Source organism: Pristis pectinata, chromosome 15 (genome assembly GCF_009764475.1).
Source record: "Pristis pectinata isolate sPriPec2 chromosome 15, sPriPec2.1.pri, whole genome shotgun sequence".
In the NCBI taxonomy this organism is placed as follows: Eukaryota; Metazoa; Chordata; class Chondrichthyes; order Rhinopristiformes; family Pristidae; genus Pristis; species Pristis pectinata.
The window spans coordinates 36,435,333-36,446,599 of NC_067419.1; the positions used below are offsets into that span (position 1 = coordinate 36,435,333).

At 39.8% G+C, this 11,267-nt stretch overlaps 1 protein-coding gene across 2 annotated transcripts in view; it reads right to left on the minus strand.

Moving 5' to 3' along the window:
• Positions 1 to 6,685, minus strand: part of rab3ip (RAB3A interacting protein (rabin3)) — a 35,298-nt gene extending 28,613 nt beyond the window's left edge. The window contains exon 1 of one of the 2 annotated variants that reach the window (XM_052030168.1): positions 6,317 to 6,685. The gene's annotated coding sequence lies outside the window, so the exon portion shown is untranslated. The remainder of the gene's footprint in view (positions 1 to 6,316) is intronic. The other variant, XM_052030169.1, reaches the window with a different exon arrangement.
• Positions 6,686 to 11,267: the final 4,582 nt, after the last annotated feature.

Sequence of the window (11,267 nt, forward strand, 5' to 3'; positions counted from 1 at the left end):
GTGACTGCAAATTGCCCCTAGAGTAGATGGGTGGTAAGGGAATCAAGGGGGCTGGGGTGGTGGTTTGACAGCATGCAAGAGACAAGTTAGCAGGAAAATAAGTAAATAAGACAGATGGGAACACTCAGAAAGCCAGCACAGAATCAATGGCCTCCTCCCAAGATGCAAGGAAACATGAAAACAAAAAGTTAGCTTCATATTGCGACTTACCTGACACACAAGTCCCTGGTCATCTCTTCCAGAATACATTATACAGAACACGAACTTACAAGAGAAAATCTCTTTTGGTAAAATCCTAATTCTTTTTTGAAAATATATCTGATGCCTCACAGATCCAGTTTCCACATTATTCATGAAAATTAATCTAGATATTTTGATAAGCTGTTTCGCACAAATACAAGGAGGAAAAAGGAATTAATATCAACAGTAAACAACTGGGAGGATAGCACTATTAAGAGATATCATTTGCAATAACATCAGGGACTCAGATACAGGATTTCCCACCACTCCACCTCCAAGATTACAAGTAGAATTTATGATCACTTGAACAGAAAAAAAAATCACTGCAGAATTGGGTCCAGTTAGGAAAGGTAATTGGGTCAGGATATGCAAAATATTTGTACAACAGTCTGATCCTGCATTATTGATAACTGTGACAAAATTTTAAAAGTCCTTTGTAATCACAGTTAGTCTGGCTGTGTTGCTGTTATGGGTTGAGGAAGAGAAGAAGCCAGGAGATGGGAAAAAAAAAATCAGCTGGAAACAGAAAGCTGAGGGCACTAAGAAAGAGTCCAGTCTTTCACCAGATCATCTTTCAATAACTCCCTGTGAAGTGAAGCCACTAACAAATGGCTACAAAGGATATTGGGGCCCCATAAGTTTAATTAAATAAGTCACTTTCAGGCTTTAACAGGCAAGATTCCCTAGTATATTATTCATCTTCACAAAATAGTGTTGCTTACCATTTTTCTATCCACAAGGAGAGCACAAGAGGACAGTGTTTGCTCAGATACAAGATGCCATAAACTCTACTTGCATCATTTTGACTGGCTCCCCATCACCATCCTGGCACTTTTAATGAAAGGAAAGGGATTCCATCCCCTCATCATCCAACTTGTTGATGACAGACAACACATCATGCAGGTCAGTTCTTGGCAGCAGTCACAATTCTTCTATTGCAACCAGACCAACTTTTTTTGTTTTACAAGCTGGTTACTGAGTGACAAAGTGAGTGACTCCTGTGCTGGAAGTGACCTAAGTGACAGTCATGCCACCAAAAGAATAGGAAGAGAAGGCAAATATGATGCAGTGAATTTCAGAGATATGGAGGGAAAGACTGATTAAAAGTAGAAAGGATCCAGATATGAGAGAAGAATAGCTTCCTACTGTAATAGCTTTGGAGAGGCCATTTAACTTCTAGCACAGTAATCATGTACTGGAAAACTATTTCTTGATGACTTCTCGTAGGCAGAAGTATTGCTTTGTTGATTTTATGCCCAGAAGATCTAGCTTTACTTTCCACAGCTTACAAGGTTTCTATGCCACACAAGAATCTGGCTGTTTTCTGTCACTCTCAGTCATTTCAGTTACCAGAGTAAACCTCTATTTTGTTTTTCAAATTCAAAAAAAGGTTCAAGTATTATTATCAGCTTTACAGTCCTTTCTGGACAACCAATAAATAGTGGTTTAACCTGTGAACAGAGGATAGAGGGAATTTATTACAGAACATCAAGATCCTCCTCCTCCAAAAGTTATTAAGCACATCAAGGATGCACACATATACAGTACATGTCTCTGTGTAAATGTCCGTTTAACATGCCCCTCAAAAAAACAATGAAATCTAAATTTCTGCACATGTCCCTATTGTAGATCATGCTAGAAGCAATCCTAGGTCCTGTAACTAAGCTGCCAAAAGCAATTTAATCTGGTTCTTGGGAGCAGGTGAATGGGCATGTGCAGCTTCAGTGCCCAGTTTTGTGGGTGCACTTATGCTACAGAAATATTAATAATGTTTCTTCTCCTCCTTCTCTATCTGCTTCAATTTGCATTAACTTACTAACAAGTCTTTTTTAAAAAAAAATTTTGCATCTGCCAATTTAAAAAGTTTACTTTTTTTTAAAAAAGGGTCATAAAAGCTAAACAAAAAGAGCAATAGCATTTCACTGAACTTATTCCAAAATATCAAAACTAAGTAGTTGCATACTGTCATTAAGGGCCACTTTTTAAACTAATATTTTTAAAGTCATTATCTCTGCTTGCTTTCAACATGCTACAAATGGCAGCTGTCACACAAGCTTATATGCCTTTGTTATTTATTTACAAGCACATATAAAAGAGAATAAATTATTTAAGGATCAGTACAAACAGCTCATTTACCAAATGCAAAAAGAAACTTGTTTTCCATCTTAAGTTTATATGCATTTGTAAACCATCCCAATGTTGCAGGATTTAGGAAGATGTGTTATTTTAAAAATTTCAAATGAAAAACAACTTTGAACACACAAAGACATGTGTTCTTCTGAATAAACTGTAAAGCAGATGGAGTTCGTTCCAACCACAGATGCAGAACTGTTGTATTGTTCCAAAAGTGAGCAGTAAATCTCAACTCAAGACTGTTGCCATCTAATGTGTTATTTTCATTTCCCAGAATCAATTCTTGCAGTTTCTTAGTGTGAGATTGGCAAATTAGAATGTTGTGGAATAAATCAAACATAACACACATGTACAACTTTTTTTTAATTATATAAAAAGAGAAATGAATACCCATTTCCTTTTTAAAAAAGCTTAATAGTTTAAAAAAAAAATCACATTTTGAAGACTTCAACATAATACTGGTCAATCTCCATGGTGATGTATCAATGAAGTCAAGATTTAGTAGTCTTAACAATGATAATGATGATTTTTAGTTTATATAAACCACATCCAGAATCTTCAGGTGGCTACTTAAAACAAAACATTAAGAACTGGGAAATTAACTTTTCTTTAAACCCAAGTCTTAATCCAATGCAGCAAAAACATGGTATTAAGAAGTCTGCCAAGAATATTATTGGCCAAGTAAATGATTCATGTGCAAATGGCCAATAAAGAGCATCTACAGACTTCCTAGTAAAACTACAGCACCTAAAGCTAGCAGGACAACTATTGTGATTAGTGTTTTTAAGTTAAAATGTGATAAAGCCAGAATTCATCATGTTAGTAACTATCAGTAGCAGCAAGGCATTTCAAACATTTAACTCTCAAACCCCAAACAACTATTTGCATTTACATGATATCTGCAAGGATGCAAATTATTCCAAAAAGCTGTGCAGAAGCCTTTCCAAACAAAATCTGACACCTTCCTCACAAGATGATACAAGGATAGGGGACAAAAAGCTTGGTTAGAGATTCTCTTTGGTAACCTCAGAAAAGTGACATCTATAATTTTGACGCTGCATTCAGGCAGGAGGTACAGGAGACTGAAGACCCACACCTCAATGTTCAACAACTTCTTCCCCACTGCCATAAGGTTTTTGAACCAACCCGTAAAACCCTAACACTACCTCAGACTATATTTCTTTATCTCTCTCACAACTTGCACGAATGTCATTATATTTAGACACAAGACTATTGATGCTAGAAATCTGGAGCAACACAAAGCACTGGAAGAATCAGCAGGTCAGGTAGCATCTATGGAGGGAAATTAACAGATGACATTTTGGGCTGATACCCTTCATCAGGTCATATTTATTTTATTGTCCTGCAAGTTATGAAAAATATAAGTTTATGTCAACTTGTGTTTGTAATGTACTATGCTGAAGCTGCAAAAAGCTATTTTTCATAGGCATACATACACAAGGTGCAAATGTTATGACAATAAAGTTAAACTTGGAGGTAGGGAGATTTATGGAGTAGACTCCAGGTCAAGGTGATACAAGGACCACACAACAAAGATGGAGGGATTAACTATCAAGGATATACAAAGAGGCTAGAGTAAGAGGAACACAGATCTTGCTGAAGAGGTGTAGGCAGCACGGTTTGAGATTGGAAGAGCTAATGGAGATAAAGAGGCAAGGTTGTGAAAGGATTTGAAAATAAGGATGGGAATTTTAATATTGCCCTGTTTGATCCTGAGGATTAGATTGTGAAGACAATGGTGATGGTGGACAGAGCCAGCACAATTAGGTTGTGAGACCAGAAGAGTACACATATATTCTACCATAATTTATAACCTCATGGCCTAATATCCCTCACTCAAGCCAGGGCATCAGATCTGGTGCAATGAGTGCAGAATTACACGCCAGAGACTGCGACAGCTGCACATGTGTAGTGGTACAGCAGGTAGTGCCGTCACCTCACAGCTTCAGCAACCCAGATTCAATTCTGATCTCAGCTGTTGTCTGTGTGTGAAGTTTGCACTCTCCTCCTGTGACTGTGGGTTTCCTCAGGCACTCCCATTTTCTCCCACACCCCCCTAAGATTGATATTGTGATTGGTCTATGAGCTGGCATAGACATTTTGGGCAGAAATGCCCTCCTCCCATGTTATATGGAAATATGGATTCCAGCTCCAAACACTGAAGCTCAACACTGTCTAGAAAAAAGTAACCCATTTATTTTGCATCACATTTACCACCCAATACATTCATTCCCTCCAGTACCAGTGCATGGCACCACTTACAAAGTGGACTGCAGTTACTCCAAGGCTAATTTGACAGTACCCCCAAACTTCAAGCTCCAGAAAAAAAAGGCAGCTAGCACACAGGTGTACCATCACCTACAATTAAAACACCTGCTGCCTCACACCTCCATTGATCCATGTTCAATCCTGCCCTCCCGTGCTGTTTGCATATTTTCCCTGTTGCTGCATTAGTTTCCTTCCATGTGCCAAAGACTTAGAAGTTGGTGGGTTAATTGGCCATTGTAGAGAAAAAAAATTGCCGCTAGTGTGGATGGGTGGTAGAATTGATGGGAATGTCAGAACAGTTACAAGGAAAATTGGTGGCAAAAGGAAAATCTGTGATTTGGCACAGACTTGAGGCATCCTATGTAAAAAGGAATTTTGAAAAATCTATTATGGAAATCTAGTGCCATTCCTTCACTTTTGCCAAGTCCTGGCACTACCACCTCAACAGTAGTGTAGAAGTGCCTTCACCAGAACTACTGGGAGATAACCCACATCCTCAGAAACAAACTACAATACTACTCTGAAAATCTAATGTTCAATAATTTAAACTCTTAAAAGCTTAATTGTTAATCATAAAGAATACTGAGTTTTACACTGTATTGACAGACAATCTTATTTAAAGGGAATTACACATTTTGCTAAAGCTTCCTATTCACTGACAATATCAACCCAAAATACAACTTCTGCTAGAGTTAGAAATAACAGTAGGGAGTAACATATGAAAATCAGGTAAGTAAACAGTGATAGAAGATGACAGAAAGCAGCACAGTTATGAGGTTTAGAAGAAGGAAAATAAGTGAAATCAGAAAGTTAGATGGTTAGCAAATGTTGTACTGCAACCTCCTAGTGGGACAGTTTGGAGCACACAAAAAGATACAGTAGATGCAGAAACTAAAATTGAAGTTTAAGCGGGTCAAACGGCTTTAATCCAATTGACTGAAAAATCCTTATTTGTGCAGAACGTCGAATCACAGAGACAGATCTGTTCAAAAAATGTGCAAAGTGATTTACACCACGGAGGGGGGAATTTACATTTTATTTACAGTGAACTAAATTAAAATCACCTTCCTATTGCAATGCAATAAACCGATGCTCTAACAACTCTCTAATCCATTCGGATAATTCCGCAGGATTAAACGGAAATCCGATGACTAACCCACTTCTTTAACGATGTTTTATTTGTTTGTTCCCCCCCCCCCCCCCCCCCGTAGAGTTTCTACCTAGGAATTGCTGGTTCCAATCGTGCTTGCTCAGTACCTGGACTGCAAGGGAAGTCTATTTCCGCGAAAAAAAACACACACACATACAATTGCAGGTTGAACTATGCAGCAAGGCCGGGAAACTAGTTGCACACTGCGCCCAGCGAAGGCATCACCCGGTCCAGAGCCGCCCCTGCAAGGGCTGGCAGCGGGGTCGCAGCCCGCCGTCACGTGACAGCCCGATCCATTCATAAAACGAGAACCCCGCCATTTCCCCTTTAAATAAGAACCAAAGTTCCAAAATAATGGAACGGCGAGCCGTTAAAACCGTTGGTCGCGCCAAACGCCCGGAACCCAGAGAGGGACGGACATAAACAGGCCGGCGGAGAGACAGGAAGCCTCCGTACACTTGATATAAACACTGGGTTTTATTTAACGTCACAGCCATTTCTCACCTGACACTCGACCAGCTGTAAAACCTGCAGCTCAAAGCGATGGGGAAAGGTAGTCCAAAGGCGCACGCCACCGCTGTAGTTGATGAGTATTTTCCTTAGCTCCCCCCCTCGGTCACTGCGACCGCCTCGCCTACATCCCGGCCACACACACTCAACTTCGCTCCACGTCCCCCTCCCCGCCACCTGCTTCCCCGCTTCGTCTCCTCTCTCCGCTCCGACACTTGAACACCTCCACCGAGCCACTGCGGCTGCGCGACACCGGCAAACTTCTTCTGCGGCTGCGCGCGAACGCTGCCTCTTTCTACCTACAGCGTATGTGCGTGTCTCATGTGGAGCTGGGTCTTCTGCATGCAGCACATACACACGTCTGAATCAATCAAGCTCACCAATTATCTATACAAATCTTGTGTATCTACACACCTGAATTATACTCCAATTATGCATTTACACAACTGAATTATACATAGTCTATCAAACATGTATACAGTTGAATTATGCATTCCATTGTGACAATACTTACATACCTTATAGTTGATGCATCATACAGCGCACATCTTAAATTACTTTTATTTATTTATATTATATTTTATTTATGTTATCTGTATTCATGTAGATTGTAAACTTGACTATAATCTACATTCATTTCCACAAAAAAGATCTAACAAAGCAAGAAAGACATCTTTGCATAGATGGCTGTGAAATAATGGTTGAAGTGGAAACCACATAAACAGTTAATTATCAGTTAGAATTTTGAAGGAAATGGGAATAAAAGCTCAAGGAAATAAAGTCGGCATGTCAGATTGGTGGCAGTATCAGCAAGCAGAACAAACACCAACAAGAACAGATGGTGGCAGGAGCTTGTTTCTATGTTATAATTTCCTTTTACAGATGGACACAAAAAATCAGATATACACATGCCAATAGGTATGATACACAGAGGTAAAGAGCACTGGGGAGTGAGGAAGGTAGGGAGCAGATCATGAAAGAGGAAAGAAAGGGTTGAAGATGTCATAGATCAATGAAGAAAAGAGGAGGGCAGCATGAACATTGGTGATGCAGGATAAAGAGCAATAGAAGACAAGGTGTTTGACTCAATCTGAAAGGTACAGCTGAGTGACTGTCCTCATTGAGTGTTGGATGTGATGCCTGATCAGTGCAGTTTAGAGAATAGCATCTAACCTCTGCAGTGAACTGGTGGAAGGGTTCAGCAACTAGCTTTCTTCATTGGGTGGTTCACAAGGGAATATGCTGAGAATGGAAGTGATGTCTGAACCGTTGGACTGGGAGAATGGTGACTATTCTCAGCCTCTTGCATTTTGGTGGTAGGGAACAAATGGTCATTTGGGTATGGAGAATTGGTGGGGTTGGTCATGCTAGAGATGGATATTTCTTTTGGCAAGTTCAATTTTCACAATGATTTATTCATCTTGTTTGGACATACCTTGTGCACAGGGTATAGCATTTTAATTTATTATACAGCTTTCGTAGGGATTATTAAGTGCTTACTAAGGTGAACTAAGGAGATGCATCATTGCAAGTCAGAAGCTTAACTAGGCCAGCTATATAAAAGCTAAGGTTGTAACAGCAGCTCAGAGGCTAGGGATTCTGCTGGAGTACTTGACTCTCAGTAAGTCACAGATCAGAAGTGTGATGGAATACTCTCCACATGGCTGGATGAGCCCAGCTCTAACAACACTGAATCAGCCAGATATCATCCAGGAAAACAGTCCATTTGACTGGCACCCCACTAACCACCTTAAACATTCACTCCATGTATCACCAAGATGCAATGGCTGGAGTGCGTAGCATCTAATAAAATGGACTGTAGCAGCTCCCCAAAGTTGGACCCAACACTCAGAAGGATAAAGGCAGATAGTCACTGTTTTTATGTTTATCACATTTTTTTTAAATAATTAAACTGGCGATGGATGAGGAGGCATACAGGAGTGAGCCTGAAGACCCATACTCAATGTTTTAGGAACAGCTTCTTCCCCTCCGCCATCAGATTTCTGAATGGTCCATGAGCCCCTGAACACTACCTTGTCATTCCTCTTTTGCACTATCTATTTATTTTTGTATCTTCTTTATGTCTGCACTGTACTGCTGCCATAAAATAACAAATATTACAACTTTTGCAGTGATAATAAACCTGATTCTGATTCTGGAAAATCTTTGCTATATATTTTGTGCATAAATTGAGCATTTCAGTTAGGATAATCTTCATAATCCCCTGCTTAACCTTCATTAATAGCTACGAGCTTGTATCTGTTCCCGCATATTAATTTTGTTTTACAGTCACTCAGGTGGGACACAAGTTCAGGCATAGATCCCAATACATCAATGTTTTTGTTTATGCCACAAAAGCAGGAACGTTTTGAGACTAAGTGCTTTCTAAGAGACAGAAGACAAAAATGCCAGAACAATTCAGCCTAACCTGTGTCAATTTAACTCCTTACAATCAACTCATCATCTTTTGGAAAGACCTGGATTAGCTAAAGAGAAAAGAGTGAATAAGGTAACAGTGGAAGTATTTTCAGTGCAAAGTATTTAACCTTTTGTCTGTAACACACAGTTATTTTCCTTCTACTTGTTATTTATAGAGAAACAGTCATTGGAGGATTCCATTATAATGATCATGGGATACCAATTTCACAAGGGAGAAAGAAACCAGATGTGCTTGGATGATGTCAGCCAGGTAACCAGAGGTTTCCACTATCTGTTCCACTATCTAAAAGGAGTTGGAACATTTTGTACCTACACCAATTCCAGGACCCTGACTGTGAAGTTCACTTGTGAGTGAACCTAGTAGGAACACATACCACCTTATGGAACCAGGCATTGCATAGCTGAATTAGACATTGTGCAGCCTAACTAGCAACACTTAAAGATACTGCGAGAGGACACATTTTATAGCATGAAAAGCAAAGGTTAATTAGGACAAATGTAATTCATAGCAATTATCTGTTGTTGTTCTACCCAAAGTGTACTGTCTTACGCTTTCAGCAGGCTCTGGCATCCACCGTCATGAAGTGCTTCGAGAGGCTGGTCATGGCACACATTAACCCCAGCCTCCCAGACAACCTCAACCCACTGCAATTCACCTACCGCCAAAACAGGTCTAAGGCGGATGGCATCACCCTGGCCCTACACTCATCTCTGGAGCATCTGAACAGTAAAGACACCTATGTTAGACTATTGTTTTTTGACTACAGCTCCACCTTCAATACTATAATTCTAAGCAAACTCATCACCAAACTCCGAGACCTGGGACTTCTTTTTGCCACTTACCTTTGCAACTGGCTTCTTGACTTCCTGACCAACAGACAGCAATCAGTGAGGATAGGCAGCAACACCTCCAGCACCATTATTCTCAGCACTTGTACCCCACAAGGCTGTATCCTCACCCCCCTACTCTAACCCCTATACACTCACAACTGCGAGGCCAGATTCTGCTCTAACTTCATCTACATTTGCAGATGATACCACCACAGTGGGCCATATCTCAAATAATGATGTCGGAGGACAGGAAGAAGATAGCGAACCTAGTGATATGGTGTCATGACAACAACTTTTCCCTCAATGTCAGCAAAACAAAAGAGCTGGTCATTAACGTCAGGAAGGGGGGCAGTGTACATGCTCCTGTATACATCAACGGTACTGAGGTTGAGAGGGTTGAGAGTTTCAAGTTCCTAGGAGTGAACATTACCTGTCCTGGTCCAACCACGTAGATGCCACAGCCAGGAAGGTTCACTAGCACCTCTAATTCCTCAGGAGGCTAAAGAAATTTGGCATGTCTCCTTTGACCCTCACCAAATTTTATCAATGCACCATAGAAAGCATCCTATCCAGATGCATCATGGATTGGTATGGCAACTGCTCTGCCCGTGACCATAAGAAAATGCAGAGTTGTGGAAACAGCTCAGCACATCACGGAAACCAGCCTCCCCTCCATGGACTCTGTCTACACTTCTCACTGCCTCAGTAAAGCAGCCAACATAATCAAAGACCCCACCCATCCCACACATTCTCTCTTCTCCCCTCTCCCATCGGGCAGAAGATACAAAAGCCTGAAGGCACGTACCACCAGGCTCACGGACACCTTTTATCCCACTGTTATAAGACTATTGAAGAGTACCCTAGTACAAAAAGATGGACTCTTGACCTCATAATCTACCTCATTATGACCTTGTACCTTATTGTCTACCTGCACAGCATTTTCTCTGTAACTAACAATTTATTCTGCATTCTGTTATTGTTTTATCCTATCCTACCTCAATGCACTGTGTAATGAATTGATCTGCATGAACACTGTGCAAGACAAGTTTTTCACTGTACCTCAGTCATGTGACAATAATAAACCGATTTACCAATTTAGGCGGTCTTCACCTGAACTGCACATTGCCAGAGAATTGGTCTAGGTAGCTAAAAACAGCCAAGTATAACTATATATCACTTACAATTTACATTTCCTTCACTTTGTTCCCAAATCCAGGCTACTAATATGTTCCATTTATTCTAAATCCCTGCTTTCCACTTCCTAACCAACTTCATATCTATGTATCAAACTCAATATGTCTCAATTATAGCTGGTAATTTCTTGTTCAAAAAATCCTTGTGTTTTAATATAATAATTGAATGAGGTCTTAAAAATTGCATTTATATTTTTGTATATGAATTGAAAATATGTATTTTGGTTACTGAGCAAAACTTCTATTAAAAATAAATTGTTTCAAAACGATCAGAATTTATTAATTTTTGGCCCAAAGCAGAATTACAAACTTAACTATAAAATGTCAGACTACAAAAATGGAATCTTGAAGTCAAACACCAACAGTCCCTAATTTGAAAACTCACCATAAAAGAAAGCTTCCACTCTGCATTTAAAGTAACAAGAATAAGTATATTTTATAAATATAATGTTGTATAATATATCTTTCGATAATAAATGTAT